Source organism: Lathyrus oleraceus, chromosome 5, assembly GCF_024323335.1.
Source record: "Lathyrus oleraceus cultivar Zhongwan6 chromosome 5, CAAS_Psat_ZW6_1.0, whole genome shotgun sequence".
NCBI lineage: Eukaryota > Viridiplantae > Streptophyta > Magnoliopsida > Fabales > Fabaceae > Lathyrus > Lathyrus oleraceus.
Genome location: NC_066583.1, coordinates 381,608,631 through 381,625,179, shown reverse-complemented (window position 1 = coordinate 381,625,179; position 16,549 = coordinate 381,608,631). Strand labels below are relative to the sequence as shown.

The following is a 16,549-nucleotide window of genomic DNA, read 5'->3' as shown; positions in this document are numbered from 1 at the left end:
AAGACTTTGATCCAATTGATGAAATTGCTTCCTCCAATAATAAGATAGATGCATTTCATGTATGCCTAACACAGTGAATGGATTTCCTGCAATTCTGTAGGAGGTTAGCTCCATTTGGTTCAACACTTCATGGCTTGATTTTTGCCTTAGATTCTCATGTGATCAAGCTTGGTTTTGTTGATTGCACCTTCTGATTTGTATGCATGACTGATTTAGGTGCACTGCAGCCAAGGGTTCATGTTGGCCATGGTTGGTTGGTTGGACAAACAAAGTGGCATCAAAAACTTCCTCATGAAGCAACAAGCAAATGGGACACCAAATGATCAATATGGGATATAGGATATAAGAATTAGGGTTAGGCCTGGGAGGTTTAGAATTTTAGGAGGAAAAGAGGTTGAGTTGACTTTGGTCAAAGTTGACCAAAAAGTCAATTGTTGACCAAAGTCAACAATTGGTCAAAATTCAATTTTCTTTGTATTTCTCTTATAAATGGACATTGAATTGGTGGTTATGGGTAATTTTAGGGTTAAGGGATTTTGGGTTGACTTTGGTCAAAGTTGACCAAAAAGTCAATTGTTGACCAAAGTCAACAATTGGTCAAAATTGTCAAGACTTGTACTTTTTTATGTGAAATCAAATGTGATGGTTTAGAATGATGTGAAATGGATTGAAATGGATTGGCAAATGGTTTGAAATTGGTTTTACAATTGGTTTATTTTATCACTTGAATGCTTGACTTTGAAAAGAAAATGACTTGACTGGTAATATATATATTAACAAGGCCATGAATTGAGGGCATAAGATTAGGGTTTGAATGAAAAATCCATGAATCAATGGGATTGACTTGCAATTGGCTTGTGACACAAGAAGCTTGGTTATTTGGATGACCAAGACCATAAATACATCCACAATCAACTGGGCGACAATAGGGCCTTGAGACCAAGATGGATTAGACCAAGTACCTTGATGATAGGTGAAGATTGGGTGTCATGGATGCAAAGCCAAACCACCAAGTTCATCTGTTTCACCATCTCATTGATTAGGGTTTCACTAAGGCTTACCCCTTAAGCAAGTCTCTTGAATCAAGCCATATGCTCACACCATCAGTCTTCCAGTGTGTGAGCTTGCATTAGGGTTTTGAGAGCCATGACAAGGCCTAGGGAAGCTCCACGAGATCACACCTTGAGGAATTAGGGTTTTGAAGACCCTGGAAGATTGCCTGGACAATCCCTTGTTGAATCCAAACCTTTACCACCAACAACTAGGGTTTCACATCCCCTAATGCTCGATGATATAGTCAGGCCATGCTCTTGAGACTTGATATCCACACAAACCCTAGCTCCACAAGCCCCAGGTTTGTGAATCCATGATGATCCAACAGTGAAGGAATTATGCATGTGGATGAATTATGAATGTATGCAAGTGATCCCCAGACCAAATGGTTTGGTGAATAATTAGGAAAAAGGGAGGGCAAATTTTGGGGTTCAACAATGAAGCCATATTAATGTTGTAGTAGTATGTTGTGATGAAGGTTGTGTGTTACAGTAGTGTTTTATTAGTATGGAAGTAATGTATTATTAAAGTCTGGTCAGTTAAAAAGTCTGGGATGTTTGTAATGTTTTGGCTATTGTAGGGATAATATAATATTTGTGATATAATGGTATGAATGCTTGTGGTATGTTTGTCCATAGAAAAAAAAGTTAAGAATAATTGGAATGAGAGTTTACAAATTAAGACATATAGCGTATAATATGATAATGGTAGTTGAGTACATATAATATTATGTTTAAAATTCACAGAATGTTTGTTGAAATCAATTGTTTTATGAAATTGGGAGATATGTCCATTGCAATCCATATAAGAAAACCTGGAAAGGTTCCTTGTTTAAATGTGGTTGATAACAATACTGGTTTGAGTAAAGAAACAAATTGTTGTAGTGATTTTTTGGTGAATAAAATAAAAAGTAGAAAAGGTTTGCATAAGTGGTTGTAATGTTTAACTGATTCGACAAGTCTGACAAAGTTAAAGAATAATTGTTGATGTTATAAGCATGTGAATGTGGTGTATAGTCAATTTGATGTGAAAAATTAAAATATTGGAATAATGTATATTCAAAGGTATAATGATGACATATAGTGCATTCTACAAGCAAATAGGTATTAATATATTCTCATAGATAGGAAAGTAGGAGTAGGGTAATAAATGAGTTGTTCTATAGTAGATAGGAGCAAAATTGCTTTAACATAGTTTATCGTTAACAATATGTGTTTTTATGTGTAAGGAAAGTATCATTTGAGTTTTTGGTAAATTGATGAAATTGGAGACAACGACACCAACCAATAATGCAATACTATTTCATCAACTTATGAGGCAAAACTAAATGTAGCAATGAAACTATAGCATATTTGTGGAAAGAAGGAAAACCATATAATGTAACAAAATTAGAGATAACGACACCAACCAACTAATAATGTAACAAAATCATAGCATTACAAAAATAAAATAAGTAAAACCATGTAACTAATATTAACCATGGAAAGAAAGAAGTAGCAGCTAGGTAAAAATGTTCACAGTTAAAATTCTGCAATGGCCTCATGTAGTACTGTGTGGTGAATGTGGCATCTGTAAGAAGGAGCAATATGCAAGTTATAATTATTTCAAAAGGCCTATATGACAATTTATGAATAAAATTAATTAAAAATTAAACGCTAAAGCTAAATAAATGTTGTGATGTACCTGTTAAAGATTGTGGAAGACTTCTTTATAAAAAACATTTGTTGTTGCATCTTTTACTTGAATGTGTTTGTTGTGTATCAAAATATTGATTCATTTTTTTGAAGTCACTCTTGAAATTGCAACATAAATTTGACCATGACTAAAAACATCTCGTGGCAAATATAATCCAACCCAATCAAGAGATTGACCTTGAGATTTGTTGATTGTTATTGCATATAACACAATAATTGGGAATTGTCTTCGATTTAATTTAAAGGGCCGTGGAGATTGTGAAGGAGACACATCCATACGTGGCATATAAATGAGGTTTCCATGACCTTTACCACCCATTATCCTTGCTTCAAGTACATGGCTAGCCATATTAGTAATAATTAAACGTGTACCGCTAAACAAACCCTCTGATTGATCAAGGTTCCTCATTATCATTGTAGGTCCCCAATCTTCAATTTAATGTGATGTCCTAGTAATCTTGAAGTTCTTAGAGAGCTGAGAAATTCTGGACTAAGCAATTCAATGATGTCCATGTCATGTGTTTTGGATCTATCAATTGAGTTGGAACTACAGTAGTCTCTTTAATCACCTTAAAGAAAAAAATTATCAATGCGATATGAAATGAGATAATTGACATGAACTCATAATAGTAACATGATACATATGAATAATTACATGAAATTCTTTCAAGAACATGTTCATCGATCTTATCAACAGTTTCAATGGTTGCAGCCAAAATAGCTCGACTTTTGAGGTAGTCGTATGATTGATAATTATCCAAAAAACTCGGATAGGTACTGTCAATAATAACCTCGATTGGGTCATCAAAACTTGATATTAAAATTTTAGAAGGAATATCAATTTATGCATATCCATCATTTGGTTCAAATATTTTTCCTTCCTCAATTTTGAGTATCTATTTTTTGAAAATTATACTATTTCAAGACATTAAATTGGGTCTTAACCACTTTGTAGTCACATGCTTTTTGTCAATGTAAGTACTTCACAATCATTCCAAATGTATGAAGCATTTAATGAACTGTGTATAATATTAGAACGAGTTCCTCTAGGTACAACATGATGAATTTACCTAAAATCGCCACCCAAAACAATAACCTTACCACCGAAAATGGAATCGGAATTTAGATGGTTACTCATAATATCTCTAAGAGATCTATCAACAGCCTCATAACAATGTTTGTGAGCCATGGATGCTTCATCCCAAATTATCAATTGTGTTTGTCTTAACATTTATGAAAGGTCATCCTTAGGTTCAATGTTGCAAAGAGAGTTGTCTAAAGTAGGAACTGGTATTTTCAACTTTGAATGTGCAGTTCTCCCACCCGGGAGCAAAAGTGCAGCAATTCCGCTTGATGCAACGGTCATGCAAATTTGATTCTTTGATCTCAAATAACTTGCAAGAGTTCACCACATAAAAGTTTTTTCGGTTCCGCCATGGCCATGCGGGAAAAAAATGCCCCCTTTTGATTGGTGACAGTAGTGATGATTTTACCAAAGATGATATTTTGTTCATCTACAATGACATCATTACGAAATGTTGGCAACATCATAAAAAAAGTACAACTAAGTTCACGTACACTTTTGTAAGTATAATATCAAATGACGAAATGTGTATGAAGTCAAACAACATGGTCAGTTAAAAAAATGAGTTAAGAAACAATTATGTAGTTATAATTTAATGTGATCAAGCAGTGCAAATAAAGCAATACCAATGTAAAACTATTCAGACGTTGTAGTTATCTATAATATAAAGTAACAACCTATGAGTGATGCATACAATGTAGCAAATTCTGATTTAAGTGCAGGAACATCATAATTTCGTTCTTCGTAAATCAAGCGATTACCAAGTTGTTCCAAAACATAACCATTTGGATATGGAATAGGACGAAAATCCTTCAAAGTACGTCGATTAACTTGCAAAATCTTTTTAATTTCAACTAAAGTCAAATTTTGTAGTTCTTCATCATTCAAACTAAGTTCTACACTAAGAGAACATAATGTTATGCTTGATCATAAATACATCTAATATGATACATAAAAGTAAGACAATAATCAATACTAAAGAGTTATTTTAATATGCACCTGGATTGCAAGACAAATCAATTGTTCATGCAATATACCATCTGACAGCCATGTCCACGTATTATTCTATACATGACTTGGTCTATTTACTGTACCTAACAACAACATAATGACATATAGCTTCCTCAAAAATTGTCTTGAACCCCATGCACTTGCTTCCTTTATGGCTAAAATAAATTATTTGTCACTCTCAAGAAACCTTATTGCAAAACATGCATCTCTAAAGCTAAAGTATTGCGTTCCTCCAACCTTACGTATGTCCTCGTAAGTTGTTGGGCCTTTAACTACAGTGAGCATCATTCTCAAATAGATTAATTCACTGGTTGTTGGTGGAACCCATATTAACCGTCTGATGGTATAACCTTTCTTCCTTGGTTTCCAACATCTACTTTTCTTGTCATAAACAAAATTTGAAACAAATTGACCATATGTAAAGGTTCTTGCCTCTTCATACTTTTCATTGGCAACCAACCACACCATAAACATGGATTCAGTTACACTTACTTTTTTCAAGTACATTTTCCATTATGGCATGCTCTATAAAAAATACAGGCTTCTCTCCAATCAAATGGTAAAACATACGTTCGACTGCAGGTTTTCTAGCATGAATCTTGAAAGATAAGATTCTCCAACATGCCTCACTTGGTTAAACATAACGGTAATCAAGATATTGTTGAATTTCATCACATGCGGCACCCGAAGTTCAACTTCCTCCTTTGGCTTGGACAATGGAAGCAGTTATTCTATCATAACCCTTATGAGTATATTTGAACAAGTACTTTATGGATGAACATTGGTTGCACCATTCCATGTTTATATGAACCTGAAACTTTAACAACAACCTTATGTTGTATGGCATAACATGTATGTTGTCAAGAGAAACTCCATTTTTGACAATTTTGTGGGTGTTTGCCCTTCTTCTATATTGAGGGAAACCGTCTTGGTCAACAATGGTTGTTTCATTGAATTTTTTGGCATACTTACTTTAAGGGTGCATGAAAATGAGAATATGTGCATGTGGAAAACCTCTCTTTTGAAACTCAATTGTGTATATAACTATCATGAAATATAACAAAACATTAGTGAAGCTGTAGAAGTGAAACATTCTACAAAACGATTTTAGTTATAATATGAATAGGAAATAGGTGAAATTTATGCAACATGTTCAGCACAAGTATTAGTGATAACATGCATAATATATTCATATTAAAAAGAAAATAAATGAGGCTCGAAAATTGAATATGACCAACAAAAAACTCACATTCTAACATATTTCCAAGTATATGCCTGTGGGTGATATCAACCATCAATTCATCAAATTTAATTTTGAACACCCTTGAGATGATATCCGGACGATCATGAGGTTTCAAATTTTCTTTTACCAACTCTCTTGTGATTTCTAGCCAATTCGGATTGCATGTGAACGTCAAAAACAAATCAAGGAACCCTACTAAACTTGAAATAGCCATACCATCGAAATATAGTTTATCCATATATCTTTTTATCCTAACAAATGTTGACGGAAGAACAACTCTTTTTCCATTCTTTGCATTTGTGTGTTGAGTTGTATTGTTCTCATTTTATTTTAATTTCTGATGTTTATCAACCCTCAATTTTGATTGCTTTTTCCATAGCCAATTAAGCCTATCTGTTTCCATCATTGTGTAACCATCAACCAAAAATTGATGAAATAGTCTCCGTGAAGAAATAATAGTTTTTGCCTCACGTTTTCTTTTTTTGAAATCTATATGAAAGCCACTCCATTATTGTTTGATAGTTTCTTTTAGTTACCACAACCTCACTTTTGTATGCATGGAGAATATTTTCTCTATATTCATCCTAACCATATGGGAATAGTAATGGATATTGAAAAGCAAGGTCGCTTGGATGAAACTCATCAATTCTTTGCAAATTTACACCAAGTTCTTGAATGATGATATCTCTTTTTGTATCTGTATCAATGTCACCAATAATAAGGGAAACAACTTCATAAATTATTGGCTTGTTGTAAACCCTACTGTCTGTTGACGATCAGATATTAGTCTCAGTTTTAAGTCCTTCACATTATGATTTTTAAGCATATCACGTGTCATCCTAAAAGCTTTTGCATGAACATTATTTTGATCCAACATTAACCTCAGGTTATTTACAATTGTTTTGTTAATATGTTTATTAACCCTATATATTAACCAAAAAAAGAATAAAATGTCAACTACATAGTAATAATATAATTCATGTTTCACAATGTTAGTATTAATAGTAAATACCTAAAACATTCCATCTGGTTTTCAATTTCATTGTCTGTGTCGAATATATACAACAGGGCATACTTAGGTGGTTGACTAATCTCTGGCAGCATTGTCCCTATTCTATGGCTGGTATGTCTATGAATTCTTAGAGTTGGGGGACCACCTCCCTTTGTAAACTCGGTGTCAAATTTCATACCAGGAGAAGTTAAAGAGAACATCGCATTATAAGTCCTCGTGTGTGCTTGGTAATTCTTTCCATAAACTGTTTTAGGGTCGAAAAAGAGTTTTTGAAGTATGGGGGGATTGGGTTTATTCCTTGATTTTTCCTTTCTTTCACCACACCACATGCAAGCAAGACAATGTTGGCATTCCCAAACGGGTTACCAACGTCAAAGAATTATGTTAGCACATTAAATGTTAAAGATGCTAATGCAAGATATAACAGACCAATGTGTAAGATATGATGGGAACAACAACTAATTAAATGTTAATATCTCATATAAAGAATTAAATGTCTACCTTGAAGGTGGTCCTCGACCATATAATCGTCTACATTATCTATGTCACTGTCTAAATTTCCATCTAAAGCATTATCTGAGCCGAAATCCAAGTCATGTTCCTGATTTGTGAAAAACATGGAATGGTTAGTAGTTTGTTGTAGAATGGTATTATTGATTAAGTTAGTAGTAGCATCACTTTGTTCATCAGAATTTATTGGAGGTGGTATATTATGGTCATTAGGTAACTCAAAAGTTGTTGGTTGGAACTGCATTAATAGATTAACTCCAACAGGTCTAACAAAGGATGTGGTCTTAGACCTATAATGACGTTTTGAATATTGAGTATGAATAAAATGATTAGTTGACTCTTGAAGTGGTGTTTCACATGATCTTTTCCCTGATTGAGTTGTAGTTAGGTTTGATTGTTCAGTAGGAGGAATATTTTCTTTAACAGAAGAACTTGAAATATGTCTCATATTCATTAAGGTTAATTTTCTTCTTTTTTTCCTTGCAGCAGCAGCAAGAGTGTGGTTGGTATCCATGGGTGTGTTCTAGAAATAAATCAAAATAAAATAGAGAAAGTAACCAATATGAGGATCTTGTAAAAATAAGTTGTAAATGTAGTGTAAAACATCATTAAATTTGTAATTAAAGACAAGGAAATCGTAAGTCAATAATAAATGTTCAAAAAGTTAATTAAAATTTTGAACGCTCAATCCCAAAAGTTATTGTTGGAAAAGGAATTGTTTACCTTGCAGATTTTAAAAATCTTGAACAATTGTTGTGTTGCTTGAAATAATTAAAATGTACACATTGAGGAGAAATATGCTAACATTTGTGAAAAAGAAATTTTTTGTTTGTATCTGAATAAGTTTAACTTTACACATTAGATAAGTCAATCATTGGATAAATGATAATATTATAAAATGTATAATGTAATGTTAGGGACAGAAAAACGCGGGAACTGTAATTGGTTGGGATAATGTATTTGATTTAGTTGAGGTGACAACACTTATATAGAAAAACATTTTAAAACACATTCATCATTGAGCCATATAAATGCCAGCATAGTTGACTCTATGAGTGAGTTATATGATGTTTAGTAGGTTTTCGTAACAGGCTGGGAAAAGTACACGGTAGGTGCTGAACACGGTTCCTTATGAAGGATGGTTCGGCTGACTAAGTATGAAAGTAGTTTTTGAAAAAGTTATCCGTGTTTTGACACGTGGGTAATAAAATTGGGATGTGTTTGTTTTCAAAAGTTTCCAATGTATGCACGTGTATGTTTGCAAACCCATTCACATTAATGCTGCATTAAAATATGGTTGGAGTAATAATTGATACAATAATGACATGAAGAGGTGAATTACAAAAATACCACAAGTTAACGTTGGAGTATTTTGGTGGATTATAAAAGGCATAAGACAATGGTTATATGATATATCGATGAAGTTTCAAGGTTATAACACGGAGTCTAAGAGATTTGAGGTGCTCTCCCAATGCAGGTAATAACCATCATTTTCATTGTATTTTGTTGTTATGATATGTTAGTACAAAGTGTGTTGAGAAACTTGAGTAACACAAAATATATGATGTAGTCCTTATGATGATCAGGATTCTCATATTGAGGATATAAAGATTAGCATGGCTATAATGAGGCCTGCAAATGATCTTGACAACATGCATAACGACATTACTGATTCAGAGATGCATGTTGCTGTAGAAGAATTTGAGGCGCAAAGTGTTGATGTTGATTGTGGGAATGATGACATTGAGTATGTTTGGGAAAGAGAAATAACTTCACCAGTTAAGGACACACACAACGTGCTTGTAAGCAAACATATATAACATTGTCAAGTTAATGTTGTTGTTGTTTAAATATCATAAGTTTAACTGTAACATGAAATTTTATTTGTAGAATATTCCATGAAAGGATGCCGAGGAGTGTGTTGCAAGGTCTATAGGTACGGAAGTGAATATCATTGATGTTGATACTGGAAATTGGTATGGAAATGAAGTACACAGTGCAAAATGAAACAAAGATGAAAAGCTTGTAGGCAAAGGGTGGTATGAATTTGAGAAAGAAAAACAACTCAAGAAAGGTGATGTGTTGGGCTTTACGTTTGATCCATCAGAAGGTTTCTTGTACGTGGAGAAGAAAAACAACTTATGGTTTTCAAGGAATTCACATTACTGTCCAATGTTATTATTAAAGTATTAATGATGTACTTAGGGTTTAGAACCAGGTGTGATGTTGTAATTTTGGAATGACTAATGTTATATGGTTCACAAAAGAAATGAAAAATTTGCTTTGAAAATGTTGAAATATTTTTATATTAATACTTTTAAGGTGGTATTTTAAAGTGATAAGAAAGTGGTTTTGAAAAAAAGAAGAGAAAAGCCGACTGTTGGAAGTACAGGAGGCCCCATGTAGAACTTACCATTGAGTGCAATTTACACCAACTATTTTCTTTATTGGACATGGTGGATATATCAAATTGGACAAGCTATAACATTATTTATAGTTCCTATGGTGACTATACATAAAGCAATTCGGAAATGTAAACATGAAGCAAATTGGAAATGTAACTGGATTCCCTGTTTCTGTCAATATTATATTACAATATGGGGTTGATAATTAAAATGGTACGGAATTGGTGCACTTGAATGCAGAGATATGCGTAGAACCACAACTCAAGTTGGGGAGTACATATAACTATTGGTATAACAAATGTCACCAAACCAAACTATTATATTATATGTCATTTAAAAATTCTCTTATTTCATGTGCATATTTGAGAAGACAGTATTATATTATATAGCATGTCTTAATATTTCATGTGCATAGGGGAGTAAAACTTGTGTTTAAATGAAGGTATCAACAGATAGGAACATAAAAATTTGGTAATACTACTATAATCAGTAATAAGTCGGTGATAGTAATAGTAAAACTGAACCTGCTCATTTGTCCAAAATGTTATAACATAGTGCAACCATGATAGTTAAAACAAAACACATAGTTCATACGAAATGGGTAGTGGGGTAAGTAGTTCTTAGAAATACTGATACATGAAGTTATACCTTATTTCTTCTCCAACTTGACACGTTTTCGAAGTATCCTTGTTGAAGATTGTTCTCCTTCAACAATTTCTTTCAAAGTCAATGACTCGCTTGAACCGATGTGCACCCCTTTTCCCAGAATTTAATGGAGTGATAGGCGGTGCTTTGTGTTTTTCAGTAGTTAAAAAAACCTGGATAAAAAATGACATAAAATTAAATGAGCCACATAACACAGGTTTTAAGAGACAAGAAATAGTATCCATCTCATAACATGAAATAAGTTATAATCAACCATTTTGGAGATGGAACTGGAGGAAAGGCTTTAGGATTCAATGTTGACGTGATTTCCAATTCATGCACCATAAAGCAGAAAATTATAAAACCATGATGATTTCAAACACATAAATATCAATCCTAAATGCTAAAAGTAATATTATCCTCACATTTATGACATTCCATTCTTCAGCTAATGCAGCCTCATATACACCCTCATTTATCTAAATAAATCAAATGACAATAATTTAGTGATTATGTGCTAACACGGGATGAAGCAAAGAAAACCAAAATTGCATGACATTCTTATAATACATGTAGTATTTGTTCACCATTAACATCAGATAAATTTGGTTGCTGTTAATTACAAATGTATTTATGTTATGTCTGGAATCATACATACATGTACACAATACAAAATCCATACGCAAGTGTTTGCAAAATATGTTTCAAACCTCTCTAGAGAAAGTAATTTATTAATTGTTTCTTTTTCCTTTTTAAGAGACATGTACCATTTTTCCACTTTGGTTGCGATTTTACTTTAAATGCAAATTCATGTCCAAGCAACTGATCAAGTACAAATGGAAACTCTAGTGGATCATGAATATCATCCTAAAAGAAATGAAAAAGTGTGACATTCAAAGACATTTGTATTAACATGATATTTTAAATGAGTTTAAAAATATGACCACACCTCAACCATGGTTTGACGAAGTTGAGTAGCTGAAATTTCCAACAACTCAGTACATTCACGGTCCCAAAACACGAAAATCACATTACTACCATTATCAACTACTTTAATCTCGATTTTTCACCTATAAGGTTTTAATCATAATGGTTAGAAATGTATCACACTACTTGTTTATTTATTTCGTATTGATTAAAGAATACCTCAATATTTCAGTTTCTGTTGAATGATTATCAATGCATATATAAGGTGGAGAACTCCCTTTACTTACTTTTGGACACTTGTGGCATGCTTGGTAATACCAGACGTTTCCAGATGCTTTCAGTTTATAAGTAGTGGCTACCGTGACACACCAAATCAACTGGTTCATGTGATTTAAATATTGTAATGGCGCATGAATATACATAATAGTATAAAGTAAAACACAGACAAAATATACTAACATAACGACACCATAAATATACTTACATCATGAAGTTTTACAATATCCCCCAGACTAAGATCTGTAGCTTGTGACATGAACTTATCATAAGATGTGAGTTGAGAACCAAAAGAGTTTTGTGACCACATATTAGATTGTGTACTAATAAGTTGACTTGAACTACCAACATGGTAGTCCTTAGGTATCCTGTATAACAAAAAAATACTACCTTCATATTTTCATTACTTTATAAATTTAATCAATCACTCTAAGTAAGTATACAATGGTTAGTTTTATTAAACAATACGTTCTTCAAAAATTAACAAGTTTGGGAACCTCCTCTTAATGACCAGATTTGTGATGTTGTAGGTATTCGACCTCGAAAGTGGATATTTCTATAAGTGAATAAAAAATTAGATCAGTAAATTACTTACACCCAATATGACATAAAAACAACACATATAACTCAACATATGCATACTTATATGACGCAAAAATATGACTTAAACACAACACATATAACGCAACATATGCATACTTATATTACGTAAAAATTCTATGACTAATTGAAGTAAACATTTATAAATGAACACTAAAAGACAGACATGCATTCCTCTTTCACTTTAGCATACTGTAATAACATTATAGTTGGACCACCATCTTTTTTAGTTTGAATGTAGTTCATGAATTTCACAACATAGGACTCCCATAGGGTACAATTCAAGGTGTTGTTCCTAAATTTGGAAAATCATATTCAATAAGGTTAGTATGGGAGCAAAATGCAACATATCAAATTATTTGCATATCACAATAATCTTTACCCAAGATCTTTCAAAATAATATTGACTTGTTGTTTCTTGCTTCCTAAAGTCATTTGGGTATATCCTATCTCTTCAACTAGTCCAATAACATCTAACAATTCAATTATGATTAGTCCGCAACACATAAGGTAGAGCCAGACAAATAATAAAAACGATATGTATAAGTATATCATAACAGTGAATTCATGAAAATGTATAACCTATTAACAAATCCTTCTTCCATTTTCCAGTAATAATATCAACAAATGGTTTGATGTTGAGCTTTTTTCTAGCAATTTTATGTTTGCTTATATTCGACACAGAAGTTCCAGTTGTAAATCTAATGATAAACTGATGTTCTGAAGTTTTGAACATTAAATCATTGGGTAATGACAGAAAGTTAGTCACAATGTAAGTATTGTTTATATGTAACATTGAATCAAATGTTGCTTTCAGTGCGGATGGCACAGTGACAGGAATATCAGAGCCTTGCATTAAACATTATACACACAAACTAATGGAACTATAATACTGCTGGAAAGTTAATACTGCATGTTAATAATATTTTAGACGCATTACACACCATATTACAAAAGACTTACATCTGCATCCATAAAAATGAGTTCGACATGCTCTTTGTTGTTAGAAACCACACTCCATTTGTGATGCACCTTGACAACAATTTTCCATAACTCTTTCTTGTCAATAATATCACAAATCTTTTCAAAAGGCCTTGCCATTCCCGTAAATCCTGCAACACATTTACGAACATCAAAACATGAGATTTTTTATGGTTTCAAATTTAACAGACATAAAAAACATATTATTCGAACATTAAAATCAAAGCCTTTTCATCGTCACAACAACATACAACAACAATGATTCCAAACAAAATAACAACATAAACAAAACTAATTACAAAGAATCATCATAAGATAAATAAATAAGCCTCACAAGTTTGGATTACAATATATATTATCTTAACTTGTGAGAAAAAGTTGATTAAATTCAAGACATAACATGAAAAATAAAATATTTTTGATTAAAATATGGGAAAACATTTTGACATTGATACATAAAATTATGATTTCAATGTTTATCATATATTGTTGAAAAATAGTTTAACTTATTTCTTCATAAAATTTTATAAAAAATAGTTTAACTTATATCTTGATAATATTTTAACAAAATTCTATTTTTTTAGTTTGAAAAAAAAATGTAAGTAGTTTAATTATGTGTCAAATGTTTATCATATGTCAAGTCAGATTTGTAATTATGAGACAATTACATTTTTCTATTTTCCTCTTGCATTTAAATAAAATCTAATAATTATGTGTGTATTGATAAATAAATAAAAAACCTAAATAACTTTGTATATAATGAGATTGAGATTGAGTTTCATAGGTTACAAATTTGATGTATCTGAAATAATCAATCCTAATTTTATTCCATTAAGATTGGCGGTAATGAAATGAGTTGTATAATATATGTGAAATTATATTTATAAATATCAATTATTGATTTGATTGTATAAATTATAACAACATTACAATCACATTTTATGTACAAATTATTTTATCAATACTTTCTCAAAACAAGTCATATCACACGTTTATAGCGGACCATTGCCTTTTACTATTGATTCAAATATTATTCTGCGTTTGCATTAATAAGAGATTTTGCATTGATTCATATTATTCTGTGTTTTATTATGATTCAAATATTTTTATAAATATTGTCAAAACTAAAATAGTATTTATATATGAGAAAAGATACATTATTGATTCAAATATTTTTATATACGGGTACAAATTATTATTGATTCAAATATATTTATAGATAATATCAACACAAAAATAATATTTATATGCGAAAAAAATATATTGTTGATTAAAATATTTTTATATACGGGAAAAAATACTTTTGTTAGAAACGGGAACAACTTTACCCCTTATCAGCGAATATAATTTGTCGATATTATTCTGAATTGAATTCTCCATTATAAACTCAAGCTCCGACCAATCCTAAACAACTTACCACACCCTAACAACGATCGGACAAGCAAACAGAATATGGAATAAATCTTCCTCCAACTTAAAACAAGCAGCACACATAAGTCCAGCTACTGAGAATAAAATCGTCTCTTAGCTAACGGAACTTTGGTCCTCCACAATCTTTTAAACTGCAGTAAAATCTCATAACAGTACCTAGTTTCTAATTGCTCCTTCAACAGTCCCTTATAACAAGAATTCACTGAAAAACTTACCTGAAACAACACTAATCCAACTGAAAGTATCCTCCATGTCCTTAAGAATACCATGATGCAATACTTCTTGCTGTATACATTGGATATGCGACGCCAACGGCTAAACTGAATCATCTCGAGTGCCAAATAACACACGCATATGAATCATCCACCGATTCCAATTATTTCCATCAAAGACTGGAAGCTTTATATTCAAGCTACCGTTTCCACCATTCATCTTCGTTCTTGTGCAAAATCACTCAAATCTCACTAAGCCTCGTGTTTCCTAATCCCTCATAATAAAGAAATATTATTCTGTTTCAATTTCGAACTTTAATTCACTGTGAATTTCAGAGACACGAAATCAATCACACGCGCCTCATGTACAACAATAAGGCTAGTTATTGGTATTGCAAATAACAACAATTGGTCCATCCATCAAATGGACGTCAAATCTGCGTTTTTGAACGAACCCTTGAAGAAAAGGTGTATGTAGAACAACCCTCTGGTTTTGTTGTGAGAAACCATGAGTTAAAGTTTTACAAGTTAAATAAAGCTTTTTAGAGTTTGAAGAAAGCTCTAAGAGCTTGGAACAAGTAACTAGATGGTTTCCTAAAGGAGGTTGGCTTCAAGAAAAGTGTATCTGAGCATGGCGTGCATGTGAAGACAAATATAAGTGAAGGAGTGATTATCCTTTGTCTATATGTAGACGACTTGTTGATAACATGCATCAATGAAAAGTGCATTTCAAAGTTCAAGAGTGAACTTATGAAATAATTTGAGATGACTGACCTTGGCCTCATGACCCTTAGTCTATAATGGACTACTCACTCATGGTGAGGGAAAATACAATCAAAATAGTGTTCGTAATCGAATTCATGAAAAATAATTGAAAATAGATAAACAATTTAATTGAAAACAATAAAGAAAACCTGATTGAATAAACCTTGATCCAGTGATCCAATGGAGACTTGAGTACAGAGAGAATACAAAATACGTAGAAATTGAGAAAATAAAACTTGGATCCCTAAACTTAAGACTAACTGTGAGTTTTATAGAAAAATCTAAACTTGGACCAATATCTCAGTGATCAATTGTCATTACATCAGAAAATATCATATCTAAACATTCAAAATTTCAAAAACACATGAAATTGATCCAAAAAAGGAAACAAATCAAGAGACAACACACCACCCTACCATGACCCGTAGCAACTTCTATGGGTGGCTGTAGCAGGCATCTGATCTTTGTATTTGCACATCAAAATGAAAGGATCTCTAGGGCATGACCGGTACGACCCGTAGTAGCCCTCTGGTTCTTGTACTAGGATTTTCTGACTTTTGACTCTTTCTCACGCTTTGCTCATTTTTGTTCCTTTTTCGCTTCAGATACTTATTAAAACCCGAAAAGAACAAAAACATACTACCAAAGCATAAAATACGATAAAAGAAAGCAAATCAGACAGAAAACAATAAAATGATAA

General features: G+C 32.2%; 1 pseudogene; it reads right to left on the bottom strand.

Annotated features, from left to right (window-relative positions):
* Positions 1–3,702: 3,702 nt before the first annotated feature.
* Positions 3,703–15,124, bottom strand: LOC127080860 (uncharacterized; annotated as a pseudogene).
* Positions 15,125–16,549: the final 1,425 nt, after the last annotated feature.